This window comes from Haliotis rufescens, unplaced genomic scaffold (assembly GCF_023055435.1).
Source record: "Haliotis rufescens isolate VD_foot unplaced genomic scaffold, xgHalRufe1.0.p SCAF_4, whole genome shotgun sequence".
NCBI classification, from domain to species: domain Eukaryota; kingdom Metazoa; phylum Mollusca; class Gastropoda; order Lepetellida; family Haliotidae; genus Haliotis; species Haliotis rufescens.
In genome coordinates this window covers 51,289,074-51,312,810 of record NW_025964112.1, presented here as the reverse complement: position 1 = coordinate 51,312,810, position 23,737 = coordinate 51,289,074, and the positions used below count along the sequence as shown (strand labels likewise).

The window sequence follows — 23,737 nt, the reverse complement described above, 5'->3', positions numbered from 1 at the left end:
GAACTTGAACTCCCATAGGCTACCATCACCCCAGACAGAAGCAGGGATGCTGTATTACAACACTACAAATGTTTCATTAGAACTCGGAGACACATTTAAAGACGCTTATTTATAGGCTAATCTCTTGCAAGATTTCGCCACAGGCTCATTATGACCTTCCGCGCCTCGAATGACAGAAGTACTCGGTCCACTATGTGAGGTCACTGTGGGAATAAAGGTGGAGGCTAACATAGCTTTCATTCCTATACCCTCAGGTGTAATTTAGCAGACTTTCTTAGTGTTTTCAGGCAAACAGTTGTAAGTGAGTATGTTGTTGCCTTTATACATTAATGGTTTTGTCGCTTTTATTTTTTGTTAAGATGATATCACGTCATGTTACGAATAACGTTCAGAAAGACACAGCATCTGGATTATTTCATGACATCAGATGTGTGCCAAAGTAGCGATCTGTTTGATTGGCATTCTTACAGTTGGTGAGTTAGTAAGAAAACGTACAATAAACCAGAAGTTGTCATCCATAAATCTGTCCGTTTTCTTACAAAGTAACGATATTGGATGTTCAAGACTAAGTGTACATGTCAATCCTGAAACATATATCTGTGTTATGAGAAAACAGGCATCTGCCGAAACAGATTCAATTGGGCGTAAAATAGTGATGAAAATGATATGAATGGATCACTGAACATCAGTAATGACACCCGGTGTCAGCGAAAAGGGTAAACGTGTCCTCTTCCACAGTAGCTCCTGCCACTCACATTAGTTTCATAATGTAGCAAGTGCCCGTGTGTTGCCTCACGTCTAGACTGACCTGCAAAAGTCATCCCATTTCTTCTCCTCCAAACTCTGGGTGACCAGGAGTGACGTAGTCTGGCACGTGATGTACTGGCCAGCGCACGATGTGTTCCCAGTTTCTACAAAGATCACAACATGGGAGGAGAAGCAATGACACGTGTACATCCTCGATTTGTACACCATTTACAATTGAAATGGTATATATTGCCGTTGTTTGATCCATCGATACTATAATGACTTTTAGGTATAAGACCGGTAAATGTTTAAACTTCGGAGCAAGCAAAAGAATTGGGCAAAAGAATTCTTCATTTCTATACAAGAACGGTCCATGAAGTTGTTTTTTGTGTGTTTAGGGACAACATACTATAATCGACTAAAATATGAAGTGGATATCACTTTTGGGCGAAATAACATATTATGTCCGGATTACTTTCATATTGTTTTCTGTATGCTTATTAAAGTATATTTTCATCAATCATACAATTGCGACAAGTTCTAAAATAAGGTTTCAGCCTGGTGTCTTAACTTTACGACTACCCTTAACCTAATACATGTATAAACCCAACCCTTACTCTAATATAAACTTAACCCTTACCCTAACCCTAATAAAAACCAAACCCGTACTTCAATATGAAGGTCGGAATACCTAATACAGTTTCAGGGCGGAATACATAATACAGTTTCAGGGCAGAACACTTAATACAGTTTCAGGACGGAATACCGATTCAGCGCAGAATACTTAATACAGTCTCAGTGCAGGTTGCTAAATACAGTTTTAGGGCTGAATAACTAATACAGTTTTAGGGCAGAATACTTTATACAGTTTCAGTGCAGAATACTAAATACAGTGTCAGGGCAGAATACTAAATGCAGTTTCAGGGCAGAATACGTTATCCCGTTTCAGGGCAGAATACTTTATACAGTTTCAGTGCAGAATACTAAATACAGTGTCAGGGCAGAATACTAAATGCAGTTTCAGGGCAGAATACGTTATCCCGTTTCAGGGCAGAATACTTTATACAGTTTCAGTGCAGAATACTAAATACAGTGTCAGGGAAGAATACTAAATGCAGTTTCAGGGCAGAATACGTTATCCAGTTTCAGGGTAGAATACTAAATACAGTTTCATGGCAGAATACTTAATACAGGTTCAGGGCAGAATATTTAATACAGTTTCATGGCAGAACGAAATAAATGGTGATTTGGTTGACCGGATTGCTGTTGAGAATAATATGAATCAGGCTGTAACGGTGTGTGTTGTGTGTGATGTAATATACATCTGGCGAGGTCATGACAATACATGTGTGTGCCGTAGATTCCGTAAAAGAAATAAATGTCTACTACTTAAAACTCTTAAAAATTCCTTCTATTTCAAACTGACACCTCGTGAACTGAAACACTGCTAACACTGCTAACACTCACTCACACTCACTCACTCACTCACTCACTCACTCACTCACTCACTCACTCTTCTGCCTGGGACCGGTCGTCTATCGCCAGGCTGGTAGTCAGGATTATTTCCTGGAAGATACAAAGACCCATTATTCAACAGTTGTTTTAGCTCTTACTGACACAGTACCTGTGAGGTGGGTGTGTTTTTATCGTTTGTTCATTACAATCTAACGTTGTGGTTAAGGCGTTCCCTTGTCAATCCTTAGTCCCTAGTTCGATTCGCTACATGGGTACAAAATGTGAAGCCCATTTCTGGTGTACCCTGCTTTATAGTGCTGGAATATTGCTCATACCACACCCAACCACTCTTCACAAAGATACATATATACAGTGAAACGCCGTTAACTCGACGTTCGAGAACATAACCTGGGTTATCTGTGGATCTAGACAAGCGGACAACTGGTAAGGATTCTGCCGGGACCGTCAACTTACAACGTCATAATCGACTATTCGAGGTGAAGGAGTTAACGTTTCGATGTGTGTGCGCGTGCGCGTGCGTCTGCGTCTACGTCTTCGTCTGCGTATGTGTGTGTACACGTACACCGAAACGTTGTTAACTCCTTTAACTCGAATAGTCGATTACGACGTTGTGTACTTATATATATATCGCCTCTGATACTGGAAGGTGTATTCATTTGATGGATCTCGTATATATGTATAATCGGGGTGAACCGGGAGTCGAACCCACAATCATATATAGGTTTCTGGCGAGCCCAAGAGACGCAACTCTGCACATTGAATCGCGGCGCCTTAGTCGACTGGGCCACCCGTGCCCCCGCAAACATATAAGGACTGATTTAAAGGCATGCGTTTACGTCCAAACCTGTTCGTCCGGTAATGAAGAATTGCGATATATGCTGTACTGGTGCAGTAAGTGGTCTTGAGACGGTGTGTATGCAACGGTATAAAATGTGAGACACGGGGGACCAGGTAGTCTTGAGACCACCATTCGCTGCACAGGCTTGCTTTCCCTTAGTCGTGCGGACACAATGATTGTGGGTTCTAATAGAAAATTACCCTGATTGTGTTTCTAGGTTTGCCATCACAATACCAGTGCTCGTGGGTTTCACCAAAGTGGTGAAAGTCTACAGCTTTTTACAAGCACTCACACTCATCTTACATACAGGCCATGTATTACATAGTCTTGCATATCTTTGTGTTGAGGGTTGTCCACTCCTGATATACGTACCACTGGCGCAGTAAACAGCTTGTGTGTTTCGGGTGTGGTTGAGTAAGTTTGGGGTTGTTGTGTTACAGCCAGTGAGAGCCGCTTCCAAACACAATACATACGTCTCCGAGTGGCTGAAATGAGAGAAAGTAAACAACAGCTGGCGACACGTGGGGTAGAAAGGATATTAACGTAAGCAAGACGTCGTGCCTCCATGTCCTAAAATAAACATCACAGGTTTATCACGTCTGGGGAATATTAGTCATATGCATGATTATGTATCTTACTTTGACATGCCAACAAATGAAAAGCTCACTTGAGAAGTTAGATTTTATGTACATACCCCAACACTACAAATAGATGTGAGTATATGCTAAAGATGGACTTCAAATAATCTTCTGACTGTAGACTAGGTCTGTGACTTACCGACAGTATCGAATATTGTCTGTAGACTGTAGACAGTTGTGGCTAGGTCTGTGACTTACCGACAGTATCGAATATAGCCTGTAGACTGTGGACAGTTGTGGCTGGGTCTGTGACTTACCGACAGTATCGAATATAGCCTGTAGACCGTGGACAGTTGTGGCTGGGTCTGTGACTTACCGACAGTATTGAATATTGTCTGTAGACTGTAGACAGTTGTGGCTAGGTCTGTGACTTACCGACAGTATCGAATATAGTCTGTAGACTGTGGACAGTTGTGGCTTGGTCTGTGACTTACCGACAGTATCGAATATTGTCTGTAGACTGTGGACAGTTATGGCTAGGTCTGTGACCTACCGACAGTATCGAATATTGTCTGTAGACCGTGGACAGTTGTGGCTGGGTCTGTGACTTACCGACAGTATTGAATATTGTCTGTAGACTGTAGACAGTTGTGGCTAGGTCTGTGACTTACCGACAGTATCGAATATAGCCTGTAGACTGTGGACAGTTGTGGGTATGTCTGTGACTTACCGACAGTATCGAATATAGTCTGCTGACTGTGGACAGTTGTGGCTAGGTCTGTGACTCACCGACAGTATCGAATATACATGTAGTCTGTAGACTGTAGACAGTTGTGACTAGGTCTGTGACTTACCGACAGTACCCCCTGTAGTCTGCTGATTGTAGACGCGTGGTTGCCATGTAAAGACTGTCCTGACAAGCTGGATTCTCGACGCAGGTCTACCCCAAAATGAGACCTGAAGTTACATATTAACCTAAAATGTTATGAAAACACTTTACATAACAAGAAAATCAAAAAGACATAAGGGATATTGTTGTAGATTATTTATGTGGGATGTGTTCTCGACAAATATGTCATTGTCTAGTGTTTCAGAATGTGTGTCATTACGTGCATTTAGACCGGGTAAGGTGGGTATTTGTTTAATGCCGCACTCAGCAATATTAATGCTATGTGACGGCGAGCTGTATATAATCAAGTCTGGACGAGACGATTCAGTGATTGACATCTTGATCATCAATCTACACAGTTGGGATACAATGACATGTATCAACCAAGTCAGCGAGCCTGACCACCCGATCCCGTAAGTCGCCTCTTACGACAAGCATAGACGCTTTTTACGGCAAACATGGGTTGCTGAAGATCAATTCTAACTCGGATCTTCACGTGTCTTAGAGACTTCTGACGGTTGTTTGACAACAGTGAGTCAGGTTTTAACTTAACACGGCGCTTTTAGCAATGTACTACCATTATCACGGCGCTGGATAACAGAAATGGGCTTCACGCATTTCCCAACGTCGGTGACGATCGAACGCTCTAACCACTAGACTATACGACAGCCCGCTTTTACAAAAAATCATGGAGTTTTCAAATTCCAGAGTGAAATATGTCTTTAATGTATCGTAGTATACCGACCACAAACTTCTCCTTGCCCATCTGACGTGGCAACGTAATGGATCAGAAAACGAACACCGACCCCAACATCCGGATGTTTAATTACATACACAACAATAACTGCTTTGTGGAACGTAGAGACTGTTTCTCTACATGCTTGACATGCTTGTTTGCACACTACACTGTACACATATCATAAAACTATGCACTGGTCAGAAAGTGATACACGTCCACGTAACGTATTTTTGCAGAAAATGCAAAAGAAAATGACAATTATGTGCCGCTTGGGCAACCGAAACTACACATGCAATAAGGGTATATAAATGATACGGAAGGTACGTACGACACTCACACTGATAAAAAATATATAACCACAGAAATACGAGCGGGCCCTGGATATGATCCACATGGGAGCCAACCATGACCACATTGCTAGAATCTTGGCTGCTCCCTTGTTGCTGTAACTAATATGATGCAAAGTTACAGACAGACTGGGCAGACATCAGACAGGCCAGTAGGCAGACCCAGGGTAACTACGCCCAATAACGACCGGTACTTGCGTGCTTTGCATCTCCGGAATTGATTCCTGACAGTGAGGTCATCAGCGACGAATGCCTTAGGGCATATGGTTAGTCGGCGGACAGTGACCAGGCGACTCATGGCTCAAAGGAATTAGGGCTTACAGACCTTACAGAGGACAGTTATAGACAGCGCAACATCGTCGTCAGATGACTGTACGTTGTTGTCAGCGCTGTGACTGGTAGAGAATTGTCTTCACTGATGAAATCCAATTCTGTCTTTCCAGAGTTGATGGAAGACAGCGTGTTTACAAACGAAGGGGAGAACGACCGGCGGCATGTTAACTTCAGGGGGTCGTGCCATATGGTGGAGGGGGTGTTATGGGGTGGGGAGGAATTTGTGGGCAGGAGAGAACACCAATGGTCATCATTAACAGAAATTTGACAGCTCAGCAATAGATGGATGACGTCTTCCGGTTGCCCCACTATTTCTACATTTTACTTCATGCATCTATCTTTTGTGGTTCTTTTGGTGGTCAGTTTATATACTAGGTTGCTAGTCCTCTTGCAATATTTCCACTAAAATACAAACTACTTTCCACACCACAGAACTCTTGATGACACTCAAGACACTACAAGATAAGACGTACTTTGTTTCTTTAAACAACCTCGTATGTGTATAGTATAGATGTCTGGACCAACCATTAGACACTTAAGATACAATGTCAGTGAAATACCTTCTTAATGAAATACCTTAAAATTATACAGATAACTCTGGCTTGTGTAGTCTGGATTGTCATGATTCTACAGGAACACCTTTAGAATTTAGCACCGAAGATTACATGTCTCTAAGACAAGCAACCAGGTTTTTGTGAGAATCCGTCGGATTGTTAGCCCGACACTGTTCCACACTGTCAGACTAAGCGGAAGTCGTGACGGACACTTTTGAAGATTGCGGGTAAGAATAGAACTTTGGTCAACCAACGAGTGATCCCGATGCCATTTAACACACTCATCACGTTCCGTCATCTACATGATACCGAGTGTCGCGAACTGATCAAAACGGCTCTATGCGTCAGACCTCTTCAAATTGTGGTAAGTTACATTATCGCTTGAGACCCATGAAGATCCAGGTTAGACTACGTCCTCAGCAACCAATGTTTGCCGTAAAAGGCGACTATGCTTATCGTAAGAGTCGACTAACGGGATCGGGTGGTCAGGCTCGCTGACTTGGTTGATGTATGTCATCGTATCCCAATTGTGTGGATTGATGCTCATTATGTCAGTCACTGGATCGTCTGGTCCAGACTCAATTATTTACAGACCGCCGGCGTAAAGCTGGAATATTGTGGCGTTAAAGAACAAACAAACAAAAATGGTCAATTGGTGTGCTGAACAAATGTAGCGAGTGAAAGCGTCTTGGGTGAAGTTCCAGGACAGTTTCCTGCAGCCAAAATAATCGACGCAAAACATTTCATCCTGCTCTTTCGACGTTTTTGTCTGAAGAATAATGCATTAATTGATAAGTAATATGTCCTTAATATACCCGTTATTTGCATGCGTCGATGACGCTTCGGCTCCCGTGTTTTAGAATGTATGTGAAGGGGTACAACCCCTTAAACACCCTGTTACTCATCGTTGTCATCGCGAACTGGTACCTACAAACCGAAGTGATTTATTGCAAAATATGTCCCACGGTAGATAGTATTCGGACCGCGACTTTTATATGTGTGCAGGTTTATTAAATACATACCTAATATACGGCATTCCTCTGCATAATGATTAAAACTACATTTTCTAAAAAATATATGTGTACATAAGTTTTCATTCATAATCCCTTTAGCCCCAATGAAACCCATAAAACAACATGTATTGAAAACATAAAGGCTTTCATAAATTAGCGCTTGCTATGTTGGTGGCAACGCCTATTCGTATAGAATACTGATTCAGTGTTGCGCGTCTCTATTCATATTTGTTCGAAATTAATGTTGCCAATAAAAGCCAGCGAGTTCACATGTCAATAATATGTCAGTGCGTATATCTAACCCCCTTTCATTGTCAACGGATTGCTCACAAAAGCGTACACACACACTCACACACACACACACACACACACAAACACACACACACACACACACACACACACACACACACACACACGCACGCACGCACGCACGCACGCACGCACACACACACACACACACACACACATTGAAACTAATATTGTTTATATGTTTTGAAGTTAGGAAATCCTACTTTGCAGACACATGATTCTTTCTTGACTTCCTTCATTACTCTAAGACATCACATGCCTCCTTTCGCAGTTGTTAGGGCTATACAAGGGGGTGGACCTGTTCTAATTAAGCCAGATGAAGGTTTATTTAACTAACATAGCAGTGCTCCTAAAAGACACATGTTCAAGAAATGATGCAACTTACATCTGCATCTGTTTTTATAAATAATATTCAAATAAAAAGAGAAAAATAAATATCATGGTTCATAATATATAAATACAAATTTGATTACAAGTAGAAAACATTGTTTCGGATTTCTTTGCGGAAAACGTCCGTGTTTAGACATTCGTAATGCGGGATCACATACCCGAGGCTAGGTTAATGGGGCGTAAGACGGGAGCGGCACATCTCGATAACCCAGATTCACTAGGCTGAGTAGATCACTGACCTTCAACTTATTATGACTGGGAAACCCTATAACGTGTAGTAAATGTTGTTCATAGTTACGTTTTAGTTTCTATCAACAAAGACAACTAACGATGGATTCAACTGATACACAATGATGCCTTGATTATGTACATGTTTGGGTGGTACGTTTAACTGAGCTGATGATCCATAAGTATAGTGGGTAACCTACCACCATCAATTGGTAAATAAATGCGAATATCATAAGAAATCTCCACTTCAAGCAGAGTTCAATGTACGATTCCGGCTATATCATGAACATCTGCTTATACATCACTCTCAAATATTGAAGATACCAGGTGGTCGAGGCAAAAACAAATAGGGTACAAGTCAAAATAGGGAATTGCATCCGACATAATTTTTGTCACTGATGCGCCACATCCGGAAATGTTCTCCACATGTCTACCATAAAGCTATTTGAAATCTTTACTGCTGTCTTGACTGCTCTAGCCCTGATCAACCAATCTTTTTGTAAGACTCGTATGACGTTGTTTGAAATATTGGTAAAAAGAGCATGCTCGATTGCACCTAAAACGTTGTGAAATGTAGACACCAAAGGCTGGAGCTGCTGGAATATTGCTCAACATAAAGACTTAGTAAATTGACTCGTTATAAAGAAGATGCAATGCAATGGTTATAATATGGTCCCTCATCTTGCCTTAAGGTTAGATTGCTAACAAAGATGTATTCATCTGTGTTATGACTGTAGGCAAAGTGAGGGCCCATCAATAGAAAGAGGTGGCTGATAAAGATGTTATACGCCCTTGTATATGTTTGGTTGAAAAGAGTCACCACACTGAGACTGTCTACTACTTGGAACCACGCGTCTCTCGTGCGTACTTCGGTGTCCTCCTGCCTGTTCAGGTACGTTATATAGGCACGGTGGTTGCGAATAGAAGGACTCAGAATTCCGGAATGAAATACGCAACCAATTGCATTTTCACTGCTTTAATAACTCAATTTGAATAATTTGCAGCAGCGTCATTGTAAATATGGTCAACTATACATGTTTGCATGTTTCTATCACGACGGTATTATGTTTGCATGTTTGTATCAGGACGGTATATAAGTGTAAATGTTTGTATCAGGACGGTATATAAGTATAGTATTACATGTTTGTATCAGGACGGTATATAAGTGTACATGTTTGTATCAGGACGGTATATAAGTGTACATGTTTGTATCAGGACGGTATATAAGTGTACATGTTTGTATCATGACCGGTTTTGTTTTCACATGCTTGTATCAGGGCCGTATATAAGTGTACATGTTTGTATCCAGACGGTATATATGTTTGCATGTTTGTGTCACGACTGTATACATGATTGCATGTTTGTATCAAGACGGTATATATGTTTGCATGTTTGTGTCACGACTGTATACATGATTGCATGTTTGCATCAAGACGGTATATATGTTTGCATGTTTGTATCAGGACGGTATATAAGTGTACATGTTTGTATCAGGACGGTATATAAGTGTACATGTTTGTATCATGACCGGTTTTATTTTCACATGCTTGTATCAGAGCCGTATATAAGTGTACATGTTTGTATCAAGACAGTATATATGTTTGCATGTTTGTGTCACGACTGTATACATGATTGCATGTTTGCATCAAGACGGTATATATGTTTGCATGTTTGTATCATAACGTCATTTTAGTGTCCAATTTTACGTGCTAGTATCACGACGGTATATACAATGTATGTGTGTATGTGTGTATCAGGATGGTATATATGTTTGTATCAGGACGATACATATATTTACATGTTTGTATCACGAGGTATATATTTTTATATGCTTGTGTCCGTAAGGTATTGTATCAGTACATTATTTTCACGCTTGTATCATAACAGCATATATGTTTACATGCTAATGTAAGGACAGTATATTATAAGTTCAAGCGGTATCACCTGCGGCAGGGTGTATGTTGTTTTATTCTTCCATCGTCAGATTATAGCACTCACCTTCGGCTCGTGATATGAAACCTAACCTAGGACACATAAAAACACACATACCCCGAGTGATACTGGTATAACGAATGTTTCAATCGAAAATTGTAAAAAAAGCCCTAAATATTGAAAATTGATAGAAACAGCTGGTCAACTTGTGCTGTGTCACATGACATTCATTAATGCGTAACCTACACACAGTTAAAAGGGGAAAAGAGATATGTTCTCTCGCTCACACATTTATTTCCCTACCCGGCGGGATACATAGATCACGTGAGTCAATCAGATCTCGAAATGTATATATACATGGATGTGAGAAAACTGTTTACAAGTTTGGATCATAGTGGTAGACATGTTTAAATGCTTGTGTCTAGACAGTATGTATGTTTACATGCCTGTAGCATGACGGTATATATGTTTCTTAGCTTGTGTCTGGACGGTATATATGTTTCTTTGCTTGTGTCTGGACGGTATATATGTTTACATCCTTGTGTCTGGACGGTATATATGTTTACATGCTTGTGTCTGGAAGGTATATATATGTTTCTTAGCTTGTGTCTGGATGGTATATATGATTACATGCTTGCGTCTGGACGGTATATATGTTGACATGCTTGTGTCTAGACGGTATGTATGTTTACATCCCTGTAGCATGACGGTATATATGTTTCTATGCTTGTGTCTGGACGGTATATATGTTTACATGCTTGTGTCTGGACGGTATATATGTTTACATGCTTGTGCCTGGACGGTATATATGTTTCTTTGCTTGTGTCTGGACGGTATATATGTTTACATGCATGTGTCTGGACGGTATATATGTTTACTTGCTTGTGTCTGGACGGTATATATGTTTCTTTGCTTGTGTTTGGATGGTATATATGTTTACATGCATGTGTCTGGACGGTATATATGTTTACATGATTGTGTCTGGACGGTATATATGTTTACATGCCTGTAGCATGACGGTATATGTGTTTACATTCTTGTGCCTGAACGGTATATATGTTTACATGCCTGTAGCATGACGGTATATATGTTCACATTCTTGTGCCTGGACGGTATATATGTTTCTTTGCTTGTGTCTGGACGGTATATATGTTTACATGCTTGTGTCTGGACGGTATATATGTTTACATGCTTGTGCCTGGACGGTATATATGTTTACATGCTTGTGTCTGGACGGTACATATGTTTACATGCTTGTGCCTGGACGGTATATATGTTTCTTTGCTTGTGTCTGGACGGTATGTATGTTTACATGCCTGTAGCATGACGGTATATATGTTTCTATGCTTGTGTCTGGACGGTATATATGTTTCTTTGCTTGTGTCTGGATGGTATGTATGTTTACATGCCTGTAGCATGACGGTATATATGTTTACATGATTGTGTCTGGACGGTATATATGTTTACATGCTTGTGTCTGGACGGTATACATGTTTACGTGCTTGTGTCTGGACGGTATACATGTTTACATGCTTGTGTCTGGACGGTATATATATTTCTATGCTTGTTTCTGGACGGTATACATGTTTACATGCTTGTGTCTGGACGGTATATATGTTTACATGCTTGTGTCTGGACGGTATACATGTTTACATGCTTGTGTCTGGACGGTATACATGTTTACATGCTTGTGTCTGGACGGTATACATGTTTACATGCTTGTGTCTGGATGGTATATATGTTTACATGCTTGTGTCTGGACGGTATATATGTTTACATGCTTGTGTCTGGACGGTATACATGTTTACATGCTTGTGTCTGGACGGTATACATGTTTACATGCTTGTGTCTGGACGGTATATATGTTTACATGCTTGTGTCTGGACGGTATACATGTTTACATGCTTGTGTCTGGACGGTATACATGTTTACATTCTTGTGTCTGGACGGTTTATATGTTTCTTTGCTTGTGTCTGGACGGTATACATGTTTACATGCTTGTGTCTGGACGGTATACATGTTTACATGCTTGTGTCTGGACGGTTTATATGTGTCTTTGCTTGTGTCTGGACGGTATACATGTTTACATGCTTGTGTCTGGACGGTATACATGTTTACATGCTTGTGTCTGGACGGTATATGTGTTTACATGCTTGTGTCTGGACGGTTTATATGTTTCTTTGCTTGTGTCTGGACGGTATACATGTTTACATGCTTGTGTCTGGACGGTATACATGTTTACATGCTTGTGTCTGGACGGTATACATGTTTACATTCTTGTGTCTGGACGGTTTATATGTTTCTTTGCTTGTGTCTGGACGGTATACATGTTTACATGCTTGTGTCTGGACGGTATACATGTTTACATGCTTGTGTCTGGACGGTTTATATATTTCTATGCTTGTTTCTGGACGGTATACATGTTTACATGCTTGTGTCTGGACGGTATATATGTTTACATGCTTGTGTCTGGACGGTATACATGTTTCTGTGCTTGTGTCTGGACGGTATACATGTTTACATGCTTGTGTCTGGATGGTATATATGTTTACATGCTTGTGTCTGGACGGTATATATGTTTACATGCTTGTGTCTGGACGGTAGACATGTTTACGTGCTTGTGTCTGGACGGTATACATGTTTACATGCTTGTGTCTGGACGGTATATATGTTTACATGCTTGTGTCTGGATGGTATATATGTTTACATGCTTGTGTCTGGACGGTATATATGTTTACATGCTTGTGTCTGGACGGTATACATGTTTACATGCTTGTGTCTGGACGGTATATATGTTTACATGCTTGTGTCTGGACGGTACATATGTTTACATGCTTGTGTCTGGACGGTACATATGTTTACATGCTTGTGTCTGGACGGTATATATGTTTACATGCTTGTGTCTGGACGGTATACATGTTTACATGCTTGTGTCTGGACGGTATACATGTTTACATGCTTGTGTCTGGACGGTATATATGTTTACATGCTTGTGTCTGGACGGTATATATATTTCTATGCTTGTTTCTGGACGGTATACATGTTTACATGCTTGTGTCTGGACGGTATATATGTTTACATGCTTGTGTCTGGACGGTATACATGTTTACATGCTTGTGTCTGGACGGTATACATGTTTACATGCTTGTGTCTGGACGGTATACATGTTTACATGCTTGTGTCTGGATGGTATATATGTTTACATGCTTGTGTCTGGACGGTATATATGTTTCTTTGCTTGTGTCTGGACGGTATACATGTTTACATGCTTGTGTCTGGACGGTATACATGTTTACATGCTTGTGTCTGGACGGTATATATGTTTACATGCTTGTGTCTGGACGGTATACATGTTTACATGCTTGTGTCTGGACGGTATACATGTTTACATTCTTGTTTCTGGACGGTATACATGTTTACATGCTTGTGTCTGGACGGTATACATGTTTACATGCTTGTGTCTGGACGGTATATATGTTTACATGCTTGTGTCTGGACGGTATACATGTTTACATGCTTGTGTCTGGACGGTATATATGTTTACATTCTTGTGTCTGGACGGTTTATATGTTTCTTTGCTTGTGTCTGGACGGTATACATGTTTACATGCTTGTGTCTGGACGGTATACATGTTTACATGCTTGTGTCTGGACGGTTTGTATGTTTCTTTGCTTGTGTCTGGACGGTATATATGTTTCTTTGCTTGTGTCTGGACGGTATGCATGTTTACATGCTTGTGTCTGGACGGTATACATGTTTACATGCTTGTGTCTGGACGGTAAATGTGTTTACATTCTTGTGCCTGGACGGGATATATGTTTACATGCTTGTGTCTGGACGGTAAATATGTTTACATGCTTGTGTCTGGAAGGTATATATGTTTACATGCTTGTGTCTGGACGGTATATATGTTTACATGCTTGTGTCTGGACGGTATATATGTTTACATGCTTGTGTCTGGACGGTATACATGTTTACATGCTTGTGTCTGGACGGTATATATGTTTACATGCTTGTGTCTGGACGGTATATATGTTTACATGCTTGTGTCTGGACGGTATACATGTTTACATGCTTGTGTCTGGACGGTATACATGTTTACATTCTTGTGTCTGGACGGTTTATATGTTTCTTTGCTTGTGTCTGGACGGTATACATGTTTACATGCTTGTGTCTGGACGGTATACATGTTTACATGCTTGTGTCTGGACGGTATATATGTTTCTTTGCTTGTGTCTGGACGGTATACATGTTTACATGCTTGTGTCTGGACGGTATACATGTTTACATGCTTGTGTCTGGACGGTATATATGTTTACATGCTTGTGTCTGGACGGTATACATGTTTACATGCTTGTGTCTGGACGGTATACATGTTTACATGCTTGTGTCTGGACGGTTTATATGTTTCTTTGCTTGTGTCTGGACGGTATACATGTTTACATGCTTGTGTCTGGACGGTATATATGTTTACATGCTTGTGTCTGGACGGTTTATATGTTTCTTTGCTTGTGTCTGGACGGTATACATGTTTACATGCTTGTGTCTGGACGGTATACATGTTTACATGCTTGTGTCTAGATGGTATATATGTTTACATGCTTGTGTCTGGACGGTATATATGTTTACATGCTTGTGTCTGGACTGTATACATGTTTACATGCTTGTGTCTGGACGGTATACATGTTTACATGCTTGTGTCTGGACGGTATATGTGTTTACATTCTTGTGCCTGGACGGTATATATGTTTAAATGCTTGTGTCTGGACGGTACATATGTTTACATGCTTGTGTCTGGACGGTATATATGTTTACATGCTTGTGTCTGGACGGTATATATGTTTACATGCTTGTGTCTGGACGGTATACATGTTTACATGCTTGTGTCTGGATGGTATATATGTTTACATGCTTGTGTCTGGACGGTATATATGTTTACATGCATGTGTCTGGACGGTATACATGTTTACATGCTTGTGTCTGGACGGTATACATGTTTACATTCTTGTGCCTGGACGGTTTATATGTTTCTTTGCTTGTGTCTGGACGGTATACATGTTTACATGCTTGTGTCTGGACGGTATACATGTTTACATGCTTGTGTCTGGACGGTTTATATGTTTCTTTGCTTGTGTCTGGACGGTATACATGTTTACATGCTTGTGTCTGGACGGTATACATGTTTACATGCTTGTGTCTGGACGGTATACATGTTTACATGCTTGTGTCTGGACGGTATATGTGTTTACATTCTTTTGCCTGGACGGTATATATGTTTACATGCTTGTGTCTGGACGGTATACATGTTTACATGCTTGTGTCTGGACGGTATATATGTTTACATGCTTGTGTCTGGACGGTATACATGTTTACATGCTTGTGTCTGGACGGTATACATGTTTACATGCTTGTGTCTGGACGGTTTATATGTTTCTTTGCTTGTGTCTGGACGGTATACATGTTTACATGCTTGTGTCTGGACGGTATACATGTTTACATGCTTGTGTCTGGACGGTTTATATGTTTCTGTGCTTGTGTCTGGACGGTATACATGTTTACATGCTTGTGTCTGGACGGTATACATGTTTACATGCTTGTGTCAGGACGGTATACATGTTTACATGCTTTTGTCTGGACGGTATATGTGTTTACATTCTTGTGCCTGGACGGTATATATGTTTACATGCTTGTGTCTGGACGGTATACATGTTTACATGCTTGTGTCTGGACGGTTTATATGTTTACATGCTTGTGTCTGGACGGTATACATGTTTACATGCTTGTGTCTGGACGGTATACATGTTTACATGCTTGTGTCTGGACGGTTTATATGTTTCTTTGCTTGTGTCTGGACGGTATACATGTTAACATGCTTGTGTCTGGACGGTATACATGTTTACATGCTTGTGTCTGGACGGTTTATATGTTTCTTTGCTTGTGTGTGGACGGTATACATGTTTACATGCTTGTGTCTGGACGGTATACATGTTTACATGCTTGTGTCTGGATGGTATATATGTTTACATGCTTGTGTCTGGTCGGTATATATGTTTACATGCTTGTGTCTGGACGGTATACATGTTTACATGCTTGTGTCTGGACGGTATACATGTTTACATGCTTGTGTCTGGATGGTATATATGTTTACATGCTTGTGTCTGGACGGTATATATGTTTACATGCTTGTGTCTGGACGGTATATATGTTTACATGCATGTGTCTGGACGGTATACATGTTTACATGCTTGTGTCTGGACGGTATACATGTTTACATGCTTGTGTCTGGACGGTATATGTGTTTACATTCTTGTGCCTGGACGGTATATATGTTTACATGCTTCTGTCTGGACGGTACATATGTTTACATGCTTGTGTCTGGGCGGTATATATGTTTCTATGCTTGTTTCTGGACGGTATACATGTTTACATGCTTGTGTCTGGACGGTATATATGTTTACATGCTTGTGTCTGGACTGTATACATGTTTACATGCTTGTGTCTGGACGGTATATATGTTTACATGCTTGTGTCTAGATGGTATATATGTTTACATGCTTGTGTCTGGACGGTATATATGTTTACATGCTTGTGTCTGGACGGTATACATGTTTACATGCTTGTGTCTGGACGGTATACATGTTTACATGCTTGTGTCTGGACGGTTTATATGTTTCTTTGCTTGTGTCTGGACGGTATACATGTTTACATGCTTGTGTCTGGACGGTATACATGTTTACATGCTTGTGTCTGGACGGTATATGTGTTTACATTCTTGTGCCTGGACGGTATATATGTTTAAATGCTTGTGTCTGGACGGTACATATGTTTACATGCTTGTGTCTGGACGGTATATATGTTTACATGCTTGCGTCTGGACGGTATACATGTTTACATGCTTGTGTCTGGACGGTATATATGTTTACATGCTTGTGTCTGGACGGTATACATGCTTACATGCTTGTGTCTGGATGGTATATATGTTTACATGCTTGTGTCTAGATGGTATATATGTTTACATGCTTGTGTCTGGACGGTATATATGTTTACATGCTTGTGTCTGGACGGTATACATGTTTACATGCTTGTGTCTGGACGGTATACATGTTTACATGCTTGTGTCTGGACGGTTTATATGTTTCTTTGCTTGTGTCTGGACGGTATACATGTTTACATGCTTGTGTCTGGACGGTATACATGTTTACATGCTTGTGTCTGGACGGTATATGTGTTTACATTCTTGTGCCTGGACGGTATATATGTTTAAATGCTTGTGTCTGGACGGTACATATGTTTACATGCTTGTGTCTGGACGGTATATATGTTTACATGCTTGTGTCTGGACGGTATACATGTTTACATGCTTGTGTCTGGACTGTATACATGTTTACATGCTTGTGTCTGGACGGTATACATGTTTACATGCTTGTGTCTGGACGGTATATATGTTTACATGCTTGTGTCTGGACGGTATACATGTTTACATGCTTGTGTCTGGACGGTATACATGTTTACATTCTTGTGTCTGGACGGTTTATATGTTTCTTTGCTTGTGTCTGGACGGTATACATGTTTACATGCTTGTGTCTGGACGGTATACATGTTTACATGCTTGTGTCTGGACGGTTTATATGTTTCTTTGCTTGTGTCTGGACGGTATACATGTTTACATGCTTGTGTCTGGACGGTATACATGTTTACATGCTTGTGTCTGGACGGTATATGTGTTTACATTCTTGTGCCTGGACGGTATATATGTTGACATGCTTGTGTCTGGACGGTATACATGTTTACATGCTTGTGTCTGGACGGTATATATGTTTACATGCTTGTGTCTGGACGGTATACATGTTTACATGCTTGTGTCTGGACGGTATACATGTTTACATGCTTGTGTCTGGACGGTATACATGTTTACATGCTTGTGTCTGGACGGTATATGTGTTTACATTCTTGTGCCTGGACGGTATATATGTTTACATGCTTGTGTCTGGACGGTATACATGTTTACATGCTTGTGTCTGGACGGTATATATGTTTACATGCTTGTGTCTGGACGGTATACATGTTTAGATGCTTGTGTCTGGACGGTATACATGTTTACATGCTTGTGTCTGGACGGTTTGTATGTTTCTTTGCTTGTGTCTGGACGGTATATATGTTTCTTTGCTTGTGTCTGGACGGTATACATGTTTACATGCTTGTGTCTGGACGGTATACATGTTTACATGCTTGTGTCTGGACGGTATATGTGTTTACATTCTTGTGCCTGGACGGGATATATGTTTACATGCTTGTGTCTGGACGTTAAATATGTTTACATGCTTGTGTCTGGACGGTATATATGTTTACATGCTTGTGTCTGGACGGTATATATGTTTACATGCTTGTGTCTGGACGGTATACATGTTTACATGCTTGTGTCTGGATGGTATATATGTTTACATGCTTGTGTCTGGACGGTATATATGTTTACATGCTTGTGTCTGGACGGTATACATGTTTACATGCTTGTGTCTGGACGGTATACATGTTTACATTCTTGTGTCTGGACGGTTTATATGTTTCTTTGCTTCTGTCTGGACGGTATACATGTTTACATGCTTGTGTCTGGACGGTATACATGTTTACATGCTTGTGTCTGGACGGTTTATATGTTTCTTTGCTTGTGTCTGGACGGTATACATGTTTACATGCTTGTGTCTGGACGGTATACATGTTTACATGCTTGTGTCTGGACGGTATACATGTTTACATGCTTGTGTCTGGACGGTATATGTGTTTACATTCTTGTGCCTGGACGGTATATATGTTTACATGCTTGTGTCTGGACGGTATACATGTTTACATGCTTGTGTCTGGACGGTATATGTGTTTACATGCTTGTGTCTGGACGGTATACATGTTTACATGCTTGTGTCTGGACGGTATACATGTTTACATGCTTGTGTCTGGACGGTTTATATGTTTCTTTGCTTGTGTCTGGACGGTATACATGTTTACATGCTTGTGTCTGGACGGTATATATGTTTACATGCTTGTGTCTGGACGGTTTATATGTTTCTTTGCTTGTGTCTGGACGGTATACATGTTTACATGCTTGTGTCTGGACGGTATACATGTTTACATGCTTGTGTCTGGTCGGTATTTATGTTTACATGCTTGTGTCTGGACGGTATATATGTTTACATGCTTGTGTCTGGACTGTATACATGTTTACATGCTTGTGTCTGGACGGTATACATGTTTACATGCTTGTGTCTGGACGGTATATGTGTTTACATTCTTGTGCCTGGACGGTATATATGTTTAAATGCTTGTGTCTGGACGGTACATATGTTTACATGCTTGTGTCTGGACGGTATATATGTTTACATGCTTGTGTCTGGACGGTATACATGTTTACATGCTTGTGTCTGGACGGTATACATGTTTACATGCTTGTGTCTGGATGGTATATATGTTTACATGCTTGTGTCTGGACGGTATATATGTTTACATGCTTGTGTCTGGACGGTATACATGTTTACATGCTTGTGTCTGGACGGTATAGATGTTTACATTCTTGTGTCTGGACGGTTTATATGTTTCTTTGCTTGTGTCTGGACGGTATACATGTTTACATGCTTGTGTCTGGACGGTATACATGTTTACATGCTTGTGTCTGGACGGTTTATATGTTTCTTTGCTTGTGTGTGGACGGTATACATGTTTACATGCTTGTGTCTGGACGGTATACATGTTTACATGCTTGTGTCTGGACGGTATACATGTTTACATGCTTGTGTCTGGACGGTATATGTGTTTACATTCTTGTGCCTGGACGGTATATATGTTTACATGCTTGTGTCTGGACGGTATACATGTTTACATGCTTGTGTCTGGACGGTATATATGTTTACATGCTTGTGTCTGGACGGTATACATGTTTACATGTATGTGTCTGGACGGTATACATGTTTACATGCTTGTGTCTGGACGGTATACATGTTTACATGCTTGTGTCTGGACGGTTTATATGTTTCTTTGCTTCTGTCTGGACGGTATACATGTTTACATGCTTGTGTCTGGACGGTTTATATGTTTCTTTGCTTATGTCTGGACGGTATACATGTTTACATGCTTGTGTCTGGACGGTATACATGTTTACATGCTTGTGTCAGGACGGTATACATGTTTACATGCTTGTGTCTGGACGGTATATGTGTTTACATTCTTGTGCCTGGACGGTATATATGTTTACATGCTTGTGTCTGGACGGTATACATGTTTACATGCTTGTGTCTGGACGGTTTATATGTTTACATGCTTGTGTCTGGACGGTATACATGTTTACATGCTTGTGTCTGGACGGTATACATGTTTACATGCTTGTGTCTGGACGGTTTATATGTTTCTTTGCTTGTGTCTGGACGGTATACATGTTTACATGCTTGTGTCTGGACGGTATACATGTTTACATTCTTGTGTCTGGACGGTTTATATGTTTCTTTGCTTTTGTGTGGACGGTATACATGTTTACATGCTTGTGTCTGGACGGTATACATGTTTACATGCTTGTGTCTGGATGGTATATATGTTTACATGCTTGTGTCTGGTCGGTATATATGTTTACATGCTTGTGTCTGGACGGTATACATGTTTACATGCTTGTGTCTGGACGGTATACATGTTTACATGCTTGTGTCTGGATGGTATATATGTTTACATGCTTGTGTCTGGACGGTATATATGTTTACATGCTTGTGTCTGGACGGTATATATGTTTACATGCATGTGTCTGGACGGTATACATGTTTACATGCTTGTGTCTGGACGGTATACATGTTTACATGCTTGTGTCTGGACGGTATATGTGTTTACATTCTTGTGCCTGGACGGTATATATGTTTATATGCTTGTGTCTGGACGGTTTGTATGTTTACATGCTTGTGTCTGGGCGGTATATATGTTTCTATGCTTGTTTCTGGACGGTATACATGTTTACATGCTTGTGTCTGGACGGTATATATGTTTACATGCTTGTGTCTGGACGGTATACATGTTTACATGCTTGTGTCTGGACGGTATATATGTTTACATGCTTGTGTCTAGATGGTATATGTGTTTACATGCTTGTGTCTGGACGGTATATATGTTTACATGCTTGTGTCTGGACGGTATACATGTTTACATGCTTGTGTCTGGACGGTATACATGTTTACATGCTTGTGTCTGGACGGTTTATATGTTTCTTTGCTTGTGTCTGGACGGTATACATGTTTACATGCTTGTGTCTGGACGGTATACATGTTTACATGCTTGTGTCTGGACGGTATATGTGTTTAAATGCTTGTGTCTGGACGGTACATATGTTTACATGCTTGTGTCTGGACGGTATATATGTTTACATGCTTGCGTCTGGACGGTATACATGTTTACATGCTTGTGTCTGGACGGTATATATGTTTACATGCTTGTGTCTGGACGGTATACATGTTTACATGCTTGTTTCTGGATGGTATATATGTTTACATGCTTGTGTCTGGACGGTATATATGTTTACATGCTTGTGTCTGGACGGTATACATGTTTACATGCTTGTGTCTGGACGGTATACATGTTTACATTCTTGTGTCTGGACGGTTTATATGTTTCTTTGCTTGTGTCTGGACGGTATACATGTTTACATGCTTGTGTCTGGACGGTATACATGTTTACATGCTTGTGTCTGGACGGTTTATATGTTTCTTTGCTTGTGTCTGGACGGTATACATGTTTACATGCTTGTGTCTGGACGGTATACATGTTTACATGCTTGTGTCTGGACGGTATATGTGTTTACATTCTTGTGCCTGGACGGTATATATGTTTACATGCTTGTGTCTGGACGGTATACATGTTTACATGCTTGTGTCTGGACGGTATATATGTTTACATGCTTGTGTCTGGACGGTATACATGTTTACATGCTTGTGTCTGGACGGTATACATGTTTACATGCTTGTGTCTGGACGGTATACATGTTTACATGCTTGTGTCTGGACGGTATATGTGTTTACATTCTTGTGCCTGGACGGTATATATGTTTACATGCTTGTGTCTGGACGGTATACATGTTTACATGCTTGTGTCTGGACGGTATATATGTTTACATGCTTGTGTCTGGACGGTATACATGTTTACATGCTTGTGTCTGGACGGTATACATGTTTACATGCTTGTGTCTGGACGGTTTGTATGTTTCTTTGCTTGTGTCTGGACGGTATATATGTTTCTTTGCTTGTGTCTGGACGGTATACATGTTTACATGCTTGTGTCTGGACGGTATACATGTTTACATGCTTGTGTCTGGACGGTATATGTGTTTACATTCTTGTGCCTGGACGGGATATATGTTTACATGCTTGTGTCTGGACGTTAAATATGTTTACATGCTTGTGTCTGGACGGTATATATGTTTACATGCTTGTGTCTGGACGGTATATATGTTTACATGCTTGTGTCTGGACGGTATATATGTTTACATGCTTGTGTCTGGACGGTATACATGTTTACATGCTTGTGTCTGGATGGTATATATGTTTACATGCTTGTGTCTGGACGGTATATATGTTTACATGCTTGTGTCTGGACGGTATACATGTTTACATGCTTGTGTCTGGACGGTATACATGTTTACATTCTTGTGTCTGGACGGTTTATATGTTTCTTTGCTTGTGTCTGGACGGTATACATGTTTACATGCTTGTGTCTGGACGGTATACATGTTTACATGCTTGTGTCTGGACGGTTTATATGTTTCTTTGCTTGTGTCTGGACGGTATACATGTTTACATGCTTGTGTCTGGACGGTATACATGTTTACATGCTTGTGTCTGGACGGTTTACATGTTGACATGCTTTTGTCTGGACGGTATATGTGTTTACATTCTTGTGCCTGGACGGTATATATGTTTACATGCTTGTGTCTGGACGGTATACATGTTTACATGCTTGTGTCTGGACGGTATATATGTTTACATGCTTGTGTCTGGACGGTATACATGTTTACATGTTTGTGTCTGGACGGTATACATGTTTACATGCTTGTGTCTGGACGGTTTATATGTTTCTTTGCTTGTGTCTGGACGGTATACATGTTTACATGCTTGTGTCTGGACGGTATATATGTTTACATGCTTGTGTCTGGACGGTTTATATGTTTCTTTGCTTGTGTCTGGACGGTATACATGTTTACATGCTTGTGTCTGGACGGTATACATGTTTACATGCTTGTGTCTGGTCGGTATATATGTTTACATGCTTGTGTCTGGACGGTATATATGTTTACATGCTTGTGTCTGGACTGTATACATGTTTACATGCTTGTGTCTGGACGGTATACA

General features: G+C 40.5%; 1 protein-coding gene across 1 annotated transcript in view; it reads left to right on the top strand.

The window, feature by feature from the left end:
* Window positions 1-9,258: 9,258 nt before the first annotated feature.
* The window catches only part of LOC124150925, a 58,841-nt gene continuing 44,362 nt past the window's right edge, over window positions 9,259-23,737 (top strand). The window contains exon 1 of the mRNA XM_046523128.2: window positions 9,259-9,333. The gene's annotated coding sequence lies outside the window, so the exon portion shown is untranslated. The remainder of the gene's footprint in view (window positions 9,334-23,737) is intronic.